The following is a 20,697-nucleotide window of genomic DNA, read 5'->3' as shown; positions in this document are numbered from 1 at the left end:
GTGTGTGTGAGTGTTTGTGTGTGTTCGCTTGAGAACAGTGCAGAGGTTAAGAGGTTTTGCAGAGCTTTCCAGCAGACTGCTCTTGTGTGCTGCTGCTGCTGCTGCTGCTCTCTGCATCTGTCAGACCCAACGCTGCATGTACTACCTTTTCTTCCCCATGCGTTGCTCTGCATGTGGCCCGAGGGTAAACTGTGAGTGCCTTATGATAACAGACAGATGCTATGTAAGTTATGTAATAATTGTATGCTAATGAATGTAATATTAATGTAAATGGTACTCAAAACTGATCACATAGGGCGCTGACAAGGTCTATATAACGTGTCAACAAACTGTAATAACTGTGTTTAAAAGTCAATTTCCTTACCAAATACCAAAACAATTTTCCTTGGTTATCAAAGGCAGAAGTGTGTATGCATATAGCCCAAATAAACCAACTTCTATAAAGTCACTTTTAAGGCATCACTGATCATTCAAAAAAAATGCTTTGATTCTCTGCATCTAACCTGATTGGGTCCAACTTAATCCAATGGGTCGGGCTATAAATCCCTCTGACTTGAATCAGGAAGGTGTCTTTTGGTGGGAGAAGGCACTTGAAGGTGATCATGTCAAAAATTTCTGTCACCATACTGAAATTGCTTTCATTTAGCTTGCAATATTTTCCTTTTTTTATAAGGTTTAGTTTGAATAATTAGTGTATAATTGTTGTTAAATTTGCTTGGAATGAGTCTTTCATATCCACATAGGAAGCGGGTCCTCCATAAAAGAGTCAAATGAACCAAACACTGGCTCTGGAGGGGGTCCTTTCACCTTCATGTTACGTTACCTGAAGCCCGGGAGTTCTCCAACAAACCTGGAAGAAGAAGTGTTAAGTGGAAGGCTACTCAGTTTGTTGCAGTCTGAAACCTCACCACTGCATATCATTAAATCATATACACTGCTCATTTTATTGTTATTGTTTGACTTGGAGATTTGTTTTTAATAGAGCTTTCTGGCAAAAAGTGCTGCTGCCATTCAGGGTCATGCTTGGACAGGAACCATACAGATTCATGTCTGGTCAGGTCTTTTTTTTTGCCTGATTTTAGCTCTAATCTAATAGTTTACCAGTGAGTCAAATGAGCCTCCAGTGTGGAAAGCATTAGTGGCATGAAGGTGTAACGCAGTAGGTAGGCTGCTGGTAATTAGTGCCAGATAAGGTGTGGCCCGACAAGCAGCTGTGCTCTACAACTGTCAACAAGAGCCGCAACAAGTACCTATCTGTTTCTTTGAGCTCGCTGTTTACTACATTTACCGCTCAGCTAATATATTCAATACATCTACAAACACAGAAGTCAGGCTTTCTATTGTCTGGATAACCGTGTGTGGACACCGTCTTTGACAAACCCTGTCTTCCTGTCTGCAGCAAAATTGGCGTCCCAGTGTGCAAATCGTTCCCTACTGTATATGAGTCGAAGAGTCTGACAGCTGGGCTTGTTTTTCCACCAAAAATACTGGAAAGTCTTGTTACTGTGAAGCCAAAGTAGAGTTTCAGGACAAACATGTGCAATGGCATTTTGTTGTCAACGAAAGTGAATTTTCACATACTTTCTGTATGCGATTATAACGTATTAAAAGAACACATTTTATTGACTACATGTTTTGAGTAAGTACATATTTAACTTGAATTCCCACCGAGAATATTTGGGATCTCAACAGGTAGTTTACCTGACACAGTGGTTTGTTGATTGACTGCACAGATTTAGTTGAGATCCAGTCCCAGGCATCCAGCAGTGCAGTCTTCACTCAGATTTCCTCACTGACCACGTGGACATCTAATTTTTGCGACTGGCAGTAGTGAAGGCAGCCATAGCCTCGTCCAGTACTCAAAATGAACTCAGTAATTTGTGGCGCTGTAATGGTAAATGGACCCGTACTTGTATAGCCTTCCGACCACTTAAAGCGCTTAAACACTACATGACATCATTCACCCATTGATGAGAGGAGCTAGCATGCAAGGTGCCACCTCAATATTATCAACCTTTCATACTCTGTAGGCGCAGATACGGGAGCAATTCAGGGTTAAGTGAAATCCATTCCATTTATTTTAGTCTGTCGCTCTAACTTCAGCCACTGAGACTCACTTGCTACTGCAATACCAGCTGGTTATGTAACCATACTCCATGTGACTATAGCAAATATAAAAGGATAATTATATCATTAAAAAAAGAAAACCAGTTCAGGTAGTCACACTGAGTCTGGGATGGAATAGTATGGCAAACGCCTTCAAGTGGAGCATTGAATGCACTGTGGGATGTTTGTGGCATTTTAACTTTAATAGAAAGATGCCGAAAGTATAAGCTCTGCTGCCATAGAAATGCTTTATTTAGTAGAATCCATCAAGAGGTTAAATATATGTCACATTGGTGACCGGGTCAGATCTAAGGCAGGTATGAGAAACCGAGACTGGAGCCGGCAACGAAAACCAAACTGAAGACATGGTCACCCAGTCTGATGAAATAACGTGTGCCGTTTGAATGACAACTAGTGTGTGTGTGTGTGTGTGTGTGTGTGTGTGTGTGTGTGTGTGTGTGTGTGTGTGTGTGTGTGTGTGTGTGTGTGTGTGTGTGTGTTGGAATGCCTAGACTTTCTTATCAAAGTCACATTGCCTTCTCCACCTTCTGGCTCCCCACCAAGACAGACTGGAGCCAAACTCAGGCCGTCCACAGACACAGAGCCAAACCTGAGGAGTGATTACTAGTGTGGCATGTTCTTTCTACTGCATACACGTATTCAACACACCATGATCATGATAGAGGTGTATTTAAGCTGCTTTGTTAGCTCCTTTGCTGCCATGCCCGTTGCCACATCGCTCACCTGAACGCTACGCTGTTGCTGTTGCTGCTGCTGCTGCTGTTGCTGCTGCTGCTGCTGCTGCTGCTGCTGCTGCTTCTTGTCATGCAGCATCTGAAAGGCCTACATCAATCCCACCAACCTGTTGAGTCCAACTGTTCTTTCTATTTCGCTATTTTGTGCCTCCCAGTGTTCCCGTCATCCTGCCTGTGACCCATAAATAGATCTCAACGCGTCACCTTGAAGGATGTCTCATTTCCTAAGATGCATGTCGAGGAGAGAGGAGGCTTAAAGGAGGAGCTATGAGCGAGAATGCAAAGGTGTATCCTTTCCAGAAAAGAGACGTAACATGGTGCCATGTTGTGAATTGAATTCAAAGTGAATGTATAAGTTGTAATGATCACTGTTATGCTCATGTGACAGGGATCCTAAAATACAGCAGACAGGTGAAGCCTGTCATTCATTATAATTTACTGACGTCGCTTTAAAATGACGGCCCCAAAGCCCGGCGGTCACTTTAACTCCTCTCTCCTTGTGTCTCTTCCTTGCCTCTTCTGCTCGCAGCTCAAGTGGAAGGGACTACGACACGAGGAAAGGAGTCGAGAAAAGAAACCGAGGAGGAACTCTCAACTTAAGTTGTGAACATCAATTTTACATGCACGAGCTTCAATTGTCACAGCATCTGAAATTATCTGAAAAAAGTTGTGAATTGTGGATCAATATTTCTTTTTTCACAGGTTGCTGGGACACTGACTTACTGTATTACTGGTAAAATTGTATTGAAACAGCTTTTATTTGACTGTATTTCAATGAAAAAGCCTAACAAATAAAAGACATGTTGAAAAATGTGATGAAAAGACAATGAAAGACAGAATGAGGACAGGCTGGAGGACTGTTGACAGAAGACAAACCGGCCACTGGAGACTCGGCCTCACTATTGTGCTATACTGCAGCCTAGGCATGGGTAATATTACATATCAAATTACCATCAGCGCCAATACTTTAACAATGTGTGTCTATGTCTGTGTGTGTGTGTGTGTGTGTTTGCACGACAAATCACCAACACCCCCCCACACAGTGTGTGTCCAGAGGAAATGCATCAGCTCCTCTCTTCCTCTTTCCTCTCCCAGCCCACAGATCATCAGGGACGTATTGTACAGCACCAGACTGTTTGTGTGCTGCAGCAACATGAAGTGATTGGGGAAAAACACTCGCAGCATAGACATTAAAAAACCTTTGTTCCCTTTGGAACGGAGGGAGTTTTTGACGGAGTGCAGAAAGCTCAAGAGAGTGATCTGGTATTCTGTGCATGCATGCGTTTCTAACTGTTGGTGTGATAATACATACACTCCTCAGTAGCCGTGGCGATCCATTTATTTCACTCTAATTTTATTGAACTGAAATCAATATGTATTATTAACCTGCCTAAAAAGCTGGGAGATACAGTATCCTGCGGTATTGTGGACATGTTGGGTCACCTCGCTTTCATTTGGCAACAATCGTTTGAGAAATCTAACATCGCTTCATGAAGCACTTAACACAACCTAAATTTATTGCGCCATTATTTTAGTGTGATATAATACCACAGTTTGGTGTTTGCACTTTAATGGGGTTAAAAGTAGCATCCTCGAGGCCATCCTTTTCTTCTTTTCAAGTTGAATCCCTCATAAACAGATCAATAACATACTCAGAGGGCATAAACAAACACGTTGCTGGGTGTGGCGTCGCTCCATCAACTTTCCATTAGTCTCGCCATCTCAAATCTGATATTTCTTTGCCAATAGAATCAGACTGCAGACATTCAGTTTTCACTTCAACCTACAAAGACAAAAACATCATTCATATCTTGTATTAAAAAAAGAATTGAAGAGGCGTATTGAAGGCACTATGGGTTGTGTCATTTTACTTTCACAGAACTGAGTGTGTATGCTTCACCCTCTGAAGTCCTTTAAGCTCGAGTTAAACGTTGTGTGCAATTCTAACCGGTCACTTAGTCAGATGTAAACGATCTACTGTCGCGACAAGTGCCCAAAGTGTCCTCTCTGCTGCTGTAGACATGCTATCTTTAGTCAAATCCATAAACAGGTCGACTATGTGTCACATTGTTGACCGGGTCAGATATGAGAAAGCTAGACTGGAAACATGGTGAACCGTCTGATGGAGTAACACTTTGTTCTTTGAATGGCAACTGCTGTGTCTGTCACTGTGTGTGTGTTTGTGTTTGTCACTGTGTGTGCACATGTTTGTGTGCGCGTGTGTCTGTTACTGTGTATGCATGTGTTTGTCTGTGTGTGTTTGTGTCTGTCACTGAGGGTGTGTGTGTGTGTGTGTGTGTGTGTGTGTGTGTGTGTGTGTGTGTGTGTGTGTGTGTGTGAGTTGCATGCTCTGTGATGGGAATGCCCAGACGTTCTTATCGTAGTTCCATTGCCTTCTTAACCCTCTGGCTCCACACCAAAAGACAGGCTGGAGCCGAACTCAGGCTGTCCACAGACACAGAGCCAAACCTCGGGACTGACTACGACTGTACAAGAAGCACAAATGATAAACATAAAGTGTCCACTTTTTACACTCCGTTTAAGGTAATTTAACTGGATATAGCAGCAAGTTAGTGGGCGTTTGTCATTAATGACATAATCTTCATTTTTAAAATAAGAGAGACACTCGCGAGTAAGATTTCTAAACCATAATTTATCTTAGATATGAAGAATTGCGTTATCATTTATCAGTGGCATGTTTTGATGAAACAATTCTCAATTCATTACCGATGCCTCTATATGACTTACACAGTTAGACCATAGCTAGAAACTCCTTCAGCTAAACCTCCGGCAGCAACCAGCCCCCCGGTCAGACCCAGGTTCAGCTTCGCTGCAGCATTCGAGCTATAGTCAGCAGACAGGACCGCTCTTCCTCCCGCTAGGCCGTGTTGCTGGGCCTGCTGGAAGGAATGGAGGCGCCGGAGAACCAGAACTACGGTGGGCAGACTTTAAGACTCGCTGCAGTAAAATGTGAGGTTTTCTAAAGAGACTCTGGTGCTCGAAAACATTGTCACATTGGTCCACAGGGACCGCCAAAACAAACACAACATTGAAGCTCCTTGAAGCAGCTTCCAGAAAATTATATCATGACCACAGTGCATATAAAAAAGAAAGAAAAAATATTCCCAGAGTCATAAAAGAGAAGACCAAAAGTCAGATGTCAATCTTATTCGTAAAAATAATCAGCCAATACATATTATGACATAACAGAAAGTCTCCAACACCAAGCATTCTCTGTGTAAGCCAAACCAATGTCTCCTGATATCAGTATAATACTCATGTAACTCCAGCTGATATGTATTACCACGGCTGCCTGAAACCATCAAAAAGAATCTGGACTCAAATTCAGCTCTAAAAACTTGTTTCCATAATGCCACGTTTGTGTGTTCTGCTTGAGTAGCTGCCCGGCTTGGGAACACATAGCCTGTTGTCAGCTGTCAGAATCTTTAGGATCACAGGATCTGCTTTTTTATTCACTAATGATTGTTTTGGTTTGGTGGCCTAGTAACACCAGACAGTATCACAGTTAGCAGAGTGGTTGGTTTCCAGAAGCCCGGCAATGACTTGTTTGTGTGTTTTACAGTTAGGTCCAAATACAGCCCAAGTGAGACACGTAGGCATTAGCTCAGTGGGTCCCCACGCTGCTGCTACATTACTGGTGTCTGTCAAAAAGTCATTAATATTCAGCATTTTACTTCATAATGAACTGCAGGGGAGGATTTTCAATGGCTTACATAAACAGTAGTCTGAAGGAAACGCCAAATTGAAAACAAGCCGTGTGTGTGTGTGTGTGTGTGTGTGTGTCTGAACCAGACGCCACAGACGAGGTAGAGGGCACGACGTGGGAGTTAGACGAGCACAGCACTGAATTATTTGACAGCAACCCGCAAACTTCCCCATATGTCATCTTTATTCTTGTATCTGAGATCCAAAAATCCAAAAGAAGATGACAAGACAATTTGGTGAATGAGCACACACCTGTTATTTATAAGAAAATAGATGACTGAATTACAAATGGTTCATATATCAAAAGGTATAAAAAAGGTAATGTAGCGGCAAACAACTATTTTTCTCGTACAGATAAAGAGGAGTAAATGTCTACCTGAGCAGAGAAGAATGTCGCTCTCTGTGTGTTGTAATGCGAGATTCTTCTTTCTCAGCCTACAAATATTACGGATGTAAACTATTTTAAAGTCAATCAACGTTTTCATGCGTGGCTTATTACATGTGACTCACGGATCAGGCCTTTGAGAGACATTCTGCTTAATATTGGTCAATCATGGAGATATCGTCAATTATGTAAAATTTGTATTTCTCATCTCCGAGGTAGCAGAGAGGTCGTTGAGGATGAGAGACATCTGGAACGGACTCACTCACCTTATCTCTATCACAGTGGATCAATAGGGCCCTCCTGTTGAGCACTTACAATCCCATTTCACTAATTGCAAAGACCTTAAGAAATGGCTGGTAAAGCCTGGAACTCTGCTTAGTATCATCTTCTTCCATGTTTGGATAGCACTACTGTGTAAACATTGAGTCGTTCCCAGACAGTCAGGTGACATGAAGGGAGGCGCACTGAGGACGGTTTTGATGACAGATGACTGGAGAAGAAGTGCTCAACATGATCAGTCACTGTACATACTGCATGTGCACACACACATTCACATTCACACCTCAAATGGCACCATCGGAAAACAAAACATATTTGTTTATTACAGAACCCACAACACAACAGCAGTCCCATGCAAAAAAAAAAAATAAGCAAAAGAAAATGACAAATTATGTATAATACAGTCAACTGCACTGAAATAATCAGAACACTGCAGTTTTGGAATTAGAACATCACTGTTGTACAGTGGATAGTACCAGTGAACAAACTGTGTGTGTGTGTGTGTGTGTGTGTGTGTGTATATATATATATATATATATATATATATATATATATATATATATATATATATATATATATATATATACACGACTAGGTTTCTGCAGCAAAAGGCAAAGAAACAGAAGCAGGAAATATAGACAGCCTGTGAGGGAGACTGGAGACATAAAAAGCCAAAACACGGAGGAGGCAGAGAAAATATGGGTCAGACAGAGAAAGACGAAAAAAGCTCAATGTAAATCAGAAAGTGTAAACATGTACAGGCCTAATCTGATTATCCCTCATCCTCCTGGGTCTGTGATGGGATGCTTGATTAAAGCAGAAGATAAAAGAATAGAGGTAGAGGACAAAGACAAAAGTAGGTGGGAGGAAGGTGATTGAGTATATAGAGAAGAACTAAATAGTGATTAAGGGAAAGTATGGAGAAGGCGCCATGTACGGCGTTGACTCTTCACAGAGTATTGTGTGCTAGGAGCTGTGCAGCACTCATTAACATAAGTAGAAGGATGGCAAAGAAACATGCTGTAGCATATGGAATCCAATAGAGCTTTTGGCAAATTGCAGGAAATTTGATACGATAATATTTCCTCTGATGTACATGTTTGAATGTGAGACCTCAAAGCACATGAGGACTAAATGGATGTTAGAGGTATTTGTGTGAGGATGTAGAAAATTGTAGGCGCTGTAATGTGTTCTTTAACAAACACTATAAACATCTAAATATTGTATTAAATTAAAATATATTACAGCAAACTAACACGAATAAGGTTGCTAAAACAATCAGCGTGGAACATCTCACTGTTGTCTTCACGGTCTTTCTTTCAAATTGGAACTATCTAGCCAATTTCAATAATTGTTGCACAGTTTAAGATCAAAATGAGGCTAATAAGATAACTAATTATAAGAAAGTATCAACCTACATACACACATAGTAGTAGTAGTAGTAGTAGTAGTAGTAGTAGTAGTAGTAGTAGTAGTAGTAGCAAAAGAAAGATTCATGCATAATTCAGACTTAAGAGACAAGTGACTGAAAACCCCACCATGTTTTCCTGAATTTATTATTCATATTCAACACCGATTGCATGTCCTACTTCAAATTGCCTAAATCTTGTTTCAGCAGCAAATTTCCTCATGATTATTTAAAAAGGCTTTGGGGCGTTTCCTCTTGACGTGCTCTTCATGTGCATCATACTGCATGTGCACTGTGTTCATGCACTGGACCTGAACGTCTCCCCGCAGGTCGAGGTGTGGTCCCATGTATTTACTCGAGCTTGAGGAGCTTTGAAAGGAGGGTGTGCCGAAGTAATTCTAATTAACTGCTCATCAGAGCGCCCGAGCAAGCATGGAGCACACTCAAATGAATGCAGCACAAAGAGGCTGTAATGGCATTTCAGTGCAGCACTGCCATGGCTGAGCAGGAGCAGCAAGGCTTAGCTAAGTTATTTTCTGTTCTACACTGACAGCCCAAGAACTAATCCAACACTTGTTTGTTCCCATGTTGTCTGGTGGCCTTGTTGTGGAATACTTAGGCTGACATTGATGCACTGGATAAGTGCTCTTACTGCTCTGTCAACATGTTTACCCATTTGCCACAGGATTGTTGTTCCCCTCTGCTGCCGTGTCAACTCATTGTACTACAGAAAAAAAGAAAGGGGTCCAACACAGATATGAGCCCAACAATGCAGTTTGTATATTAAAAAGATTCTCAATCTGAAGAGATAAATTGCAAAGAGGATATTAACATCACCAAAGACATGTTTGGTATTGAGACAAAACGACTGCAAAATCAAATGTGTTGAGACCAATTGTGCGTCCTTCATTGGACGCATACGCCATAACATAGTCACGTTGAGCAGAATAAACTGTCTTTTGACTCAAGTTATTTCTCAGTAAATTCACGAAAAACAGTTTGAAATGAATCTCTTTGGCTGACCTTTGAAAGTAAATTTACGTCCCCGACATTACCCCACATAGAAAATTCCCCTTGATGTACAGGTTTTTTTAAATTTTTTTTAAATGAGTATGAAAATTAAATAAAGTGCTTCTAGTTATTGCGTGTGGGCCAGTAATGCAGTGGCATTTCACACTTGAGATATTTTCTCATACAGTTAGCGCAGACACCATGAAATAGCCTATAAAGGTGTTGTCAAAACACGCACTTTGGCCTGCTCTAAAATCTGCACGCGGGGCTGTTTGAACTGCTGCCACGGCAACTGTAGCCACATCAAGTGACAGCTTGACCCGAGGTGTTGGCACACGCCTTGTTCTTCGGCCTGCCTTCCTCTTCTCTTCTTTATCTCCTTTTCCCCTCTGCTCTATGAAATGTTGACCTCCTCCTGTTTCCTCAACTTTTCCTCCATATCTACTCTCAACATAATGTGAATGTGCCTCAACCGCTTCCTGATTCAGTGGTTCATTATTTTCTTCACACCTCCTCCTCCATGCCTCTTTCTTATCCTCCAACTCATCCTAATTCCCTCTTTCCCTTTTCAATCCACTCTCCCCCTCCTCATCACTCAGAGGAACAGCAGAGATCTTCATCAGGCAGACGTCAGGCATCTGTCACGGTCCAGGCCGGTCTCGGCGTGATTGATTTTTGGCCCACCTGCGTCTTTCGTAATGACCAACTGTCAGTTATTTTACTGCCCGCACTGCCTCCCCTCAGTATCTCCTGTCACTGCAGCATCCAGAGGCTAAATCTCCCAGCTCAGACCTACAGTGCATTATCTAGCTTGTCTTCAGACAAGATTTATGCCGGTAAACCATAGACCCCGCTTGTCCTCCTTCCAAATCCCTGAGGAGAATGCCATCACTGTGGTTATTTCAACGAAACAAATTGTTTACATTCTGACGGCAAACACAATATCTCTTTTATGCTTAAAGTTTCCAATTATTCCCAGGCAATGACTTTTCTGACAGAAGCTAATAAATGTATGCCTGGGCCTGCGAGCACAACGCTGTGTTTTGATTTGTTCTGGTGACAACTTGTAAAACAGTTTGGAAGCTGAGGCAGCAGACAATTTTGACTGGAATAAAATGGGAACTGGGTAACCATTAAGTGGAGTACAAGCAAGACGTATTTCCTGTGTGGCAAGCCAATATCATTTCAAGTGGGGAATCAGCAGAACCTATTGATTAGTTTGAGGAGAAAGACTTTAGAATAGATCCCAAAACAGGATGCCATAACAAGGAAAAGGCATGTCCGTGTGTTATTTAGGATTTTCCTCAAGATCAAACTGCTCTTTCACAGAGAAAACAAATGTTACTTCCTCTGCTCTTTGATCCGTATGTTTCAGCATGAGGGAGAGCAGTTTGCCTCCATCGTACCAGACTGATAAAACCAATCCAGCCTAAATATATTAGGACATCAATGCTGACTTGATTGGCTGCTGAAGCCAAACAAGCCATTTAAATTTCAACCAGAGGGATGAAGTTCAATGGATTCTGTTGAAGGCACAGGTTGTTACTTCTTCAACTGAACCCAGACCTTAGTGTGACGCCAGGACATCAGGTGATGAAAACATGTCAGCAATAATTTTCAAAACCCCTTCATGTCCCATGGTGACCTCCAGACTGAGTACGGATGTAGGAACTGGAAGCCGAGTGAAGGCAGGGACAGCGCTTCCCCTCACCTGAGCGTCTTTGATCATCTACAGAGACCAAATAGCTTCCGGATCTGAAGTCAGGCATACTTTTAAGATCTCCCTCTCTCTTTCTCTACTTTCGATCACGATTTGTCTCTCGTAATCTTTCCTTCCATCTTCTGCTCTTCCTTCTCCTTCCCTTGCCCTCTTTCTCTCCATCTGCCTGGCAGGGACAACTGAGTGCTCCTGGAGAGCAGGGATGCAGCAGAAGGCATCTTTGAACGAGAACTTCGGCTGCAAACCTTTCATCTATAGAGCACTACCTGGCCAAGACAGGCTGCAGGGTACCAAGGCACACGGCAGAGGAAGGATGAGGCAAATGGAGAGAAAGGGAAATGAAATGAGCGGGAAATAGAAATGTGCCTCTCTAGTATTAATGATCTATTTATGCTTTTGCCAGGCTAAAAAAAGAGGGCATAAATGAAGATGAGTGAGAAACTGGCATCAGAGGAAAAAAGATGGAGCGCATGAAGGGGGAAGCTGAAGTGGAGCAGAAAGATGAGACACAGAGAGACCCTTGTGGCTCATAGAGGAGAGCCAATTTACAAGGGTACTGCTAATACAGCTAGTTGGGACTCACTCTGGCTTTCACATAAACTATGTGCAAGACAGAATGGGTCAATCATTTAAAGTACCTATGGTTGTATAACAGCTGCATTCCTGCTATATTTTCTACTTAGCATAGAGGAACAACAGAGGGAAAAGAGAGAGGGTCATAGCCTGGATTATTACAAATGGCATGGTTTTGTGTTTTTTCAATGATCAAACATTTGAATGGGTTAGGGTTAGGGTTAGCATGATTGCTGTTTATTTAAAGCCTATACTCACGCTGCATGCTGCATCACAATTTTGGCAGCATTATCCCAGAATGCACTGCTTGGCCTATTGCATTTGCCGCAGAGTGTTCCTCCTTGACAGGCAAAGACTGAGCACTTGGAAAGTGTGTGATGTTCCTCGACAAAAAGAGGGCAGAGAGTTAATGTGTGTGTGTGTGTGTGTGTGTGTGTGTGTGTGTGTGTGTGTGTGTGTGTGTGTGTGTGTATATCTGAGTTTTTGTGTGTGTGAAATGCTTCAGAAACCTCTCTAAATAAACAGGCTGCATGCTTCTTTTGGTAAGGCACATAATAACTCAAAAGCCTCCCATTGACAGCCGTTGTCTATAGCCGTGAAGGACTGTGAGTTTGACAAATGGATTCTCTCATAGCTGTTTACCAGCGCAGGTTCTGCATGGGGAAATCAGGGAGGAATGATACAAGGCAGGTCTGTCCTGAGCCCTTAATGCCACGTCTGGGAACACAGACAAGGATCATTACCGAGTCAGGCCGTGTTGTTCAGGCTGACAAAATATTGTTTACCTCAAGACATGGCCCGCCCTCTCGATTGTCTGTATCACACAACAGAAAATGGAAGATCATCTTTCAAGTCAGCAGATATTTAAAGTGTAATTTGTTCTTGAGAGGCCATCATAAAAAACTACAAATGCTTGCCAATAGGCCAAAACCTAACTTCAATAACTTTAAAATGAATCTAGTCTTCTTCATATTATCTTTCCCTCTCTGTCCCTCCCCCTTTCTGTATCAAAGACAACCTTGATCAAGTTCATATTAAATATAAATGCTTCACATCAAAGACCAACAGTGTAACCATGGGAATCAAACCCTTTGTTCAAAAGAAAAAATGATTATTCTTTAGTCTCTCGGTGTCCAATAAGCCTTACAAGCCCAAGGGTGACCACCACTAAATGGAAAGTATATCACTGAAAATCAATGTTGCATGAATTAACTTACATTATGTCTATTATGGGATCCCCACCGATGGGATTAGATAAGACATCAGTGCCACCTGGAAAACTAGAGAGCTGCATCTGCAAGCTGCATCATCCTAATGCAGTCATTCTCTAAAATACAAATGTTTTAACTCATTTTTGCAAAAAGCAACGATATAAAAGAAACATTTATAGATATAAATTCATATATTATCACTAAGGTAAAGTTGAGCTGTCACGTCCAATCCATTTCAAGCTATTGGTTACCATCACAGCGGTATGAATACCTCCAACAATAGTTTTTGTGAGAGAAATGCACACTCACTCAACCTGCGTATGATAGAATCAAAAAGCTTTTTCCACACAAACACAGATAGCTTCAACAGCGTGGCACACATCATCTGGAGGAGGTTATGTGTTGTAGGCTCTCAACAGGAGGATATGCATCGGGAAAAGCCAGTGGAGCGGTCTTAAAAGACACGAGGCGGGAGGGGGAGCTGAGGAGGCCCCGGACTGCAGCTCTGCAGTCCAACAAGTGCATTATGTTTCCACTCAGTGGGGGGCCGAGACGACTGCCAGGCTCCACGCGAGGCAAGGTGGCAGCTTAACAAAGCAAACCCTTTTAGACATGAATAAACGTATCCACTGCTAATCCAGTCATTTAAGTCAGTGTGGCTCTCAGTAGGTCTCGGTGCATTACATGTGCTCTAAATATTGAGGCTTTGAGTCCTAATCACGACCGTGGTTATGTCATTCCACCTCTTTCATCTCTCCTATCTTCTACCTCAACTCACACACTATGTTCTCATCATTTTGCTCATGCTTCCTATCTGATACCCTTCATTTATTCTCATACTAATATGAAAAAAGAGGATGGAAAAATGTGCCCTCTCACATAAAAAAATATAGAAGAGTAAGCATGGGTATGAATAAATAAATAGGTATTGGTCCACAGGCTCCTACACTCGGCTGGAATGCTAGTTAGGTGCTGACAGAGATGCAAGTTGGGGCTAGAGAGGGAGAATCATGGGGAAGGATCCTGCAGAGTGGAGTTAAAAATAGAGCAAGTGGAGGAAGAGGAGGGGGAGGGAACGTACCTGTGGGCTTGAAGGCAGCCTAGTTAGCGATGAGCAGCACCACTGTGGACGACGCTGGGCTGGAGAGGGAGACAGAGAGAGAGATGGTGAGACAGAGATACACTGAGGGAGGGAGAGAAGGGCAAGGGTTTGGGGGGAGGATAATGAGAAAACAAGTCAGATTAGCATGAAACCACATGTTCGAGTTGAAAACAGATAATTATTTCACAGTAGGATGCGGATGGCAGCAATGACAAGCAAAAGTCTGTGACAGACCCACGCGCTGAAGGTATGCCTCCCAAACACACACTGGGTGTTCTATTGTCGGTGCTCCAGGCGGGGGTTCTGTCAATAATCCTTCCAGCAACAAAAAAAAACTGTGTAGAGACAATGCAGTCATATGTAATTATGTCACGTCATGTTGCCCACTATCTAAGAAGTAATCATTCATAAATAAGGTAGCCCTCCTATTCCTGAGGCTTTTTCCTATTCACATAACAGCCTTCTTTGCCTCTTCATCCAGGTACTGGCCAGACTGATGCCGTAGTTTACTGGATAAACATGCATACAAAAAGCAATCAACAACCCTGAAAAGATTTGATCACCATTTCTGACTTAATACACTTCAAAGAATGCCGCTGGTTCTATATTACAATAAAAGAAATTCAAGTGAGATCTGGCCTCAGAGAGGCGACAGTTAAATATTGACACCAGTCGGCAGCTAAACAAAGGCAACAGCATGCAGTCAACACAGAAGAAGTCCCACTATGGACAATCAGTGCTTGTTTACTTGAGGGCCAGCCAGGTGCGCTGTTACTTCTTTTATCAGGATGAAATAGTCAGAGAATAAGGAACAGGTAGCCCATCATTTCAATCCTAATAAACAATTGTCCCCAACCTGTTCAGGAGGGATTCCAGTGAGCCGAGAGGACGACTTTGCAGAACAGACTGTGTTGAGCAGCTGTGCAGAAAATACCTCCAGATTCTGAAGCTTCATCCATGAATACTGGGGATTTTGTAGTATTCAGTAAAGACTAAGACAGCGTTATTATGTTTCATATTTTTTATGTTCCTGCATATCAACTATTTGATTGCTTTGCCATTCCGCGGATCATGTGGAATGTTCTACGTGAATACAGATAAAAACACAAAGGAAACATGATGATACTCGTTCACATTTTTCAATTAGGTTTATTTTGCTGCACTCTGAATAATACATTATGCTTATAAATCACTCTGTAAGCATTCATTAATTTTCAATACAGCTCATTATTAAGCATATTAACTAACTCACATGAGTTGTGCGAACAAAACCCTGGTTAATTAAGAACGACGTTGCTGCTTGCTCTCAATCTCTCCCCGGGTCGTCCACTGTGCGTTAAGCACTGATGCGCATCGCCGTGCCACAAGGAAGCATTATGATTGACCAATAAGAGACAAGAAGAAGAGAATTGCCAACGGATGACACAGTGCTGCAACAAGGTTTTTCATCTCACCTGAATGCCAAGTACGTAAGTACCGGTAAGTAGTTTTTTCATCACATAGAAAAGAGACGAATACAAAGAGAGGCAACACCTATACTTTCTGACGAACATTAAAACATACAGTATGTAGCAAACAGGAATAACTTCTTTTTCAATAGTTCACAAAATCTACATCTATTGTAAAATATTTCAAACTGTACACAGTTAATGCCTTTTTAAAATGTTTTTTTTTTAAATTTAATTTTGTTTCTACACTACATCATTCTGCAAAAATCGTTATCATTGACACTGCACTCATTCCACTCAGGATTAAGTGTCAGTTCATGACTATCTAAATGTAAACGTGAGATTTGTGTCTATGCCAGCTCACATCTGCTACTGCGTCATAATGACCAGAGATAATGTTTTTTTCAGTGAGCATATCAATTAGCAGTTATATACAGATAATGAGATCAAACCAACACACGCCACAGCCCTGCACACATGACATGACTTTGAAGAATAGGCTGCAATATGTCTTTCTACTCTGCAAGCAGTTGTCAATTATAAATATTTTTCAATTTTTCAATTATAAATAGTACCTCAATATTAAATCTCAAATAGGAAACCCATAAAAGGGTCTGATGTCAAAACAAAACAGAAATCAAAACACATGACACTTTAATTAACAGCTTCCGACAAACAAACCGTGAATTTCAAGGCAACACTTTTTGCCTAATAATGTATTTTCCATATTCCCCTTTATGACCAAATGCAATGTGATGTTTTGCTATATCATTCTTTGATAGTGGAATCATGTTCAACAAAAACTTCACAGCAAGTTTCAGCCCCTTTGAAGAGCAGACAATTTGTACCTGCTCTGATGGAAGAAAACACATCCACAAACACGTCACGGATGTAAGTGACAAGCTCACAGTTAATCTCTAGTAGCCGTAGCAGGAGAAAATAAAAGATGAACACAGGTTGACAACAAGTATGTCATATAAAACATAAAAGCATGCCTTGACCAGCATTTTCTAATTTGATCACAGATTGCCATCCTGTCGTATCTGCTCTCAGGTTAAATTGTTTGATTATGTGGCAGGATAACACATATTTATGGGAATAACTCTACTCTACAATCTATATGGTAATTTAAATCATTATCATAAAGTAACTTCTGGAATGCATTGCTGATTGGTCCATCCATTTCCTGCTGTTCATCTGGGGCAGGGTCGCCATGACAGCAGGACAATCAAAGTAGCTCAGACATTCGGGCCCTGACGTGCAACTTGTGATGGAGAGCTGTTTCTTGGCCAGATTACTGTGAATGTGCGTGAGCATGTTGGATGTGTTTACATTCACATACTCTACCCAGTGGCAGTTTTTATACTGTAATTACCAGAATTATAGTGAAAATCTATTATTTAATTATTAGTTTGAAGTCATTTATAGGATTGATTTATCGGCCAAAGCTAAAAGACATTTCTTTCACCAACAACGTCTTCCAGTTGCTTAAACCAGGTCTACCCCGGGCTTCAAATCGCTCCTGGGGAGCATCTTGATCAGAGGCCCAAACTGCCCAGTGTGTGCTGGAGGTCACAGTTGGATGAAGGCAAAAGAACCACATGATGTGCAAAGAGCACAGAGGTGATTCCCCGAAGCCGACACTCACCTTGAGATCTTATCCATGAAGACCACAAAGATAATCTGTGACAAAAGACAACCCTGGTGAAGCTCAACACTCACTGAGAACAGACATAGCTCTCGCTCTCTCTCTCTCTCTCTCTCTCTCTCTCTCTCTCTCTCTCTCTCTCTCTCTCTCTCTCTCTCTCCTCTACCTCCCCCTTCACCCACACCACCCCGTATTATTGCGTCGACCCGAACGAGACACTCCTAAAACACGACACAGACCGATGAATTGATCTAACCAACAATGTAAAATGGGAATGTCTTTCACCTTCACAATGTTTCTACAAAAGGAAACGCTTTCATCTGAGTGGAACATTTGAATCCTCTGAATAGAAACAGGTGTGGCAGTGAAAAAACAGGCGGGCAGCACATTTATACGTTAGTAGGGCTGGTGAGGCCAAACAGGTCCCACTGACTTAAGAGGAAAATACTGCGTTCAACTGAAAAAAACGGTTTGCCATCAACCCGTGAACAGCATACCAACAAGGCTGTCTCACTTGGTGCTTTTTGCCCTACTTTTACTTTTAAAACAAAATTATGTTTCCAGCCCACAATTCTCTACCTGTGGGAGTCAGAAAAGGAAGATAGTCAGGAGGACACCCAGAGAAACATATCCAACCTGTGAATATAAATAACTCAAACAGGTCCTACACATTTAATAGACAATGATTTCACTTTGATGAGAATCCTGTTAGAATCCAGACATTGCGGTTCGGTTAGTTGATATATTTGTTTCTGTCACTTTCACTGCTAAGTAAAACAGACAAAAGTGGATAGGATGATTTGGAGTATCGATTGAAACACAAATTGAAAAGATCCATGTTTTTAAAAGCTCAGATGTAGGAATTGAGCTGAAAAAAATAATGCTCCTTTTCTTCATCTTGTTTGGTGCCATTTGCCCAAAGGTATTCTTAAAATTCTCCAACTTCACTTGCATTGGCAGAGGCACTGCTTCAAAAGTAAAACTCTGAATTGATTTTAAAAATATATATATGCTTTTTTCTCCTCAGCCAGTGATTATTGTGAGAAAATAAAACTAATCTTGTGTGAGCAACTAGTGCAGAGCTGCAGCGAGCCTTTGATGTCAATAAAAGGCCTTTCTGACCAAAGTCGGTTTTGGAAAAAGATAACACTTTAGCATGAAATGTAAAGAGTGTGTTTGTGAATGAGTCCTCTCTGACCCCGTTACTGTGTGTAACATTTTATAAAGTCAAGTCGGGGTTTATTCATAGAGTCCAACGTTAAAATACGTCTTCAAGGATTAAGGACAGACAAGTCTTGCTCTATTTAAAGAGACTATTCAACACACTTTGTACAGCTCTCACTGAGTGATATATCTTTATTTATACCTTAAAAACATTTTTTAAAAAAGTCAGCAGGGCATTCTTGTTCTTCTCCAGTTCACAACCACAGTTTCCTGCTGGTGGCCACTGGGATCCGCCCAGTACAACCACAATCCTCTCCTGTAGGCTCCTCAGCAGCAGCTCACATTGCCATTAGCTGTACTTCACTTTTCCAAACCACATTCTTCTAGATGCTGGAGGGGCTGAAACTTTCTGATCATAATCAGACCCAATACTTGATATATACAATTCAATATTCCATCAACAACCTTTCTGTCTCTATCACATGCAAATAGTTGCTTTTCTATATTATTAATATACCAAAAAGGAATATCAGGCACATATAAATGTCAGTGGTGCAATGTACACAGGCTAAGGAGTTCTGAACGCGGCTGACACAGTTTGGCTCAAATAAAACGCAAGGGACAAGAGGGATGACAGGTTCACTATATTCAATTATCCGGCCTCAATAGAGGCCGTCACTGTGCTCAGTCAACTCCACCTCGATGAATTAACTGTCAAGGCTTTGACGGAACAGACCAGACCAAAAGCTGAACACACTATCAATATTCCTCAAGATAAGCACTTCACAAATGGTTGAGATCAAATGACAATGCTCAAGTTACATGAAACCAATTTTCCACCTCTCTGTTTCGGATGACGATGTTAAAAGCTAGAAATGGTTTTGGTGGTAACTTTTTCGGAAAACAGAACTTCTTGGGGTTTTATGAGAAAGGGCGTTGGTTGCCTCTTCCAGAATTAGCTCAGCACACACACGTCTGTGCTCATTATCAGCTACACCACAACACACAGGAGCCACTTTGTATCGCCAGGGAAACTCACACATCCTCGCCCCGTTTCCTGGTATGACCTCACTCACAGCAGAATACAAACATTGTACGTCAACCATTAGCATTTTTTCCCAGCGTGAGAAAAGCAGGGCTTTTTTAAACCCCATTAAACTGTTTTTGTGTTTAATCTGGCCTGTTTAAAAAAGAAATGACCAACTCTACAATGGATTGTTACGTTTTCATGAATTTTAAGCGTTGAGCTCATTTACTGCATTCCACTAGTGTTTTATATCATCACACACTTTAGACTATATACAAATAGCAGGTAGAATTGTTCTATTTTTTTCCTGCTGGCATGAGTAGATTTGTACTGACATTAACTTGGTCCTAATTTAATCACTGGACAAAATGTTTATTTCGTAGAGATTATGCTTTGATGCCAATACAATAAGCTAACAATGTTCCATTACACACAATAACATGAGCAATGTTGTGAAATCAGATTGTTGGGTTGTTCACACTGATGATTTACTTTTCTTTGGAAGCAAATAGAAGTTACTCTTATGTGTCTGTCGACATATTAAAAAGATCTGTCTTAGAGCTGTAGTAAGACCCCAGCTGATGGCCAGCATCTCACCCCACTTCAACAGGACATTTGGACTAAATTAAGATACAAGTTTAGCATTGTGAAATATATAAGAGGGCCTGATTTAATGAACATGGATCGTGGTGAGTACTGTGCTTCCTCACCAAGCGTCTCAGTAATGGGGCACCAGCTTCGGCCGGTGTCCCAGTCCCTATGTAGACTGTTCATAAGGCTGAACCTCTCACCTTAATGACTGTCGACTTCTATTCTCAGTCGGATGCACTTTTAATTATCAGCTCCGAGGCTCTCCGTAGCATCTGTACTCAGAGGACCGGGCTCGCCTTTTAACTAAGAACCTCCAACTTTACGGAGTTGGCTCAAAGTCAGGCTCAAAATCTGTTAGCATTGCTGAATTCAACCACCCACCAGCAGCACTGCAGTAACCCTCTGATGGTCGTGCTGTCTTTAGCTTGGCTGCTACACGGATAACCTGCACAGCTGCTGAGCTGGTCTTTGTTTCATGAGCAGCAGATGCGCTAACAAAGCCAACAACACTTTTGTATGACAAGCAAGGACAACCTTGATCTA

The 20,697-nt window shown here is 41.6% G+C and overlaps 1 protein-coding gene across 1 annotated transcript in view; it reads right to left on the bottom strand.

Moving 5' to 3' along the window:
• The window catches only part of mid2 (midline 2), a 126,066-nt gene that overhangs the window by 82,000 nt on the left and 23,369 nt on the right, over positions 1–20,697 (bottom strand). Inside the window, exon 2 of the mRNA XM_068588465.1 lies at positions 14,256–14,314. The gene's annotated coding sequence lies outside the window, so the exon portion shown is untranslated. The remainder of the gene's footprint in view (positions 1–14,255; positions 14,315–20,697) is intronic.

The sequence above is a fragment of the Clinocottus analis genome, unplaced genomic scaffold, assembly GCF_023055335.1.
Source record: "Clinocottus analis isolate CAN_PGR_092001 unplaced genomic scaffold, fCliAna1.0.p SCAF_10, whole genome shotgun sequence".
NCBI lineage: Eukaryota > Metazoa > Chordata > Actinopteri > Perciformes > Cottidae > Clinocottus > Clinocottus analis.
This window is presented reverse-complemented; position numbering and strand designations above follow the sequence as displayed.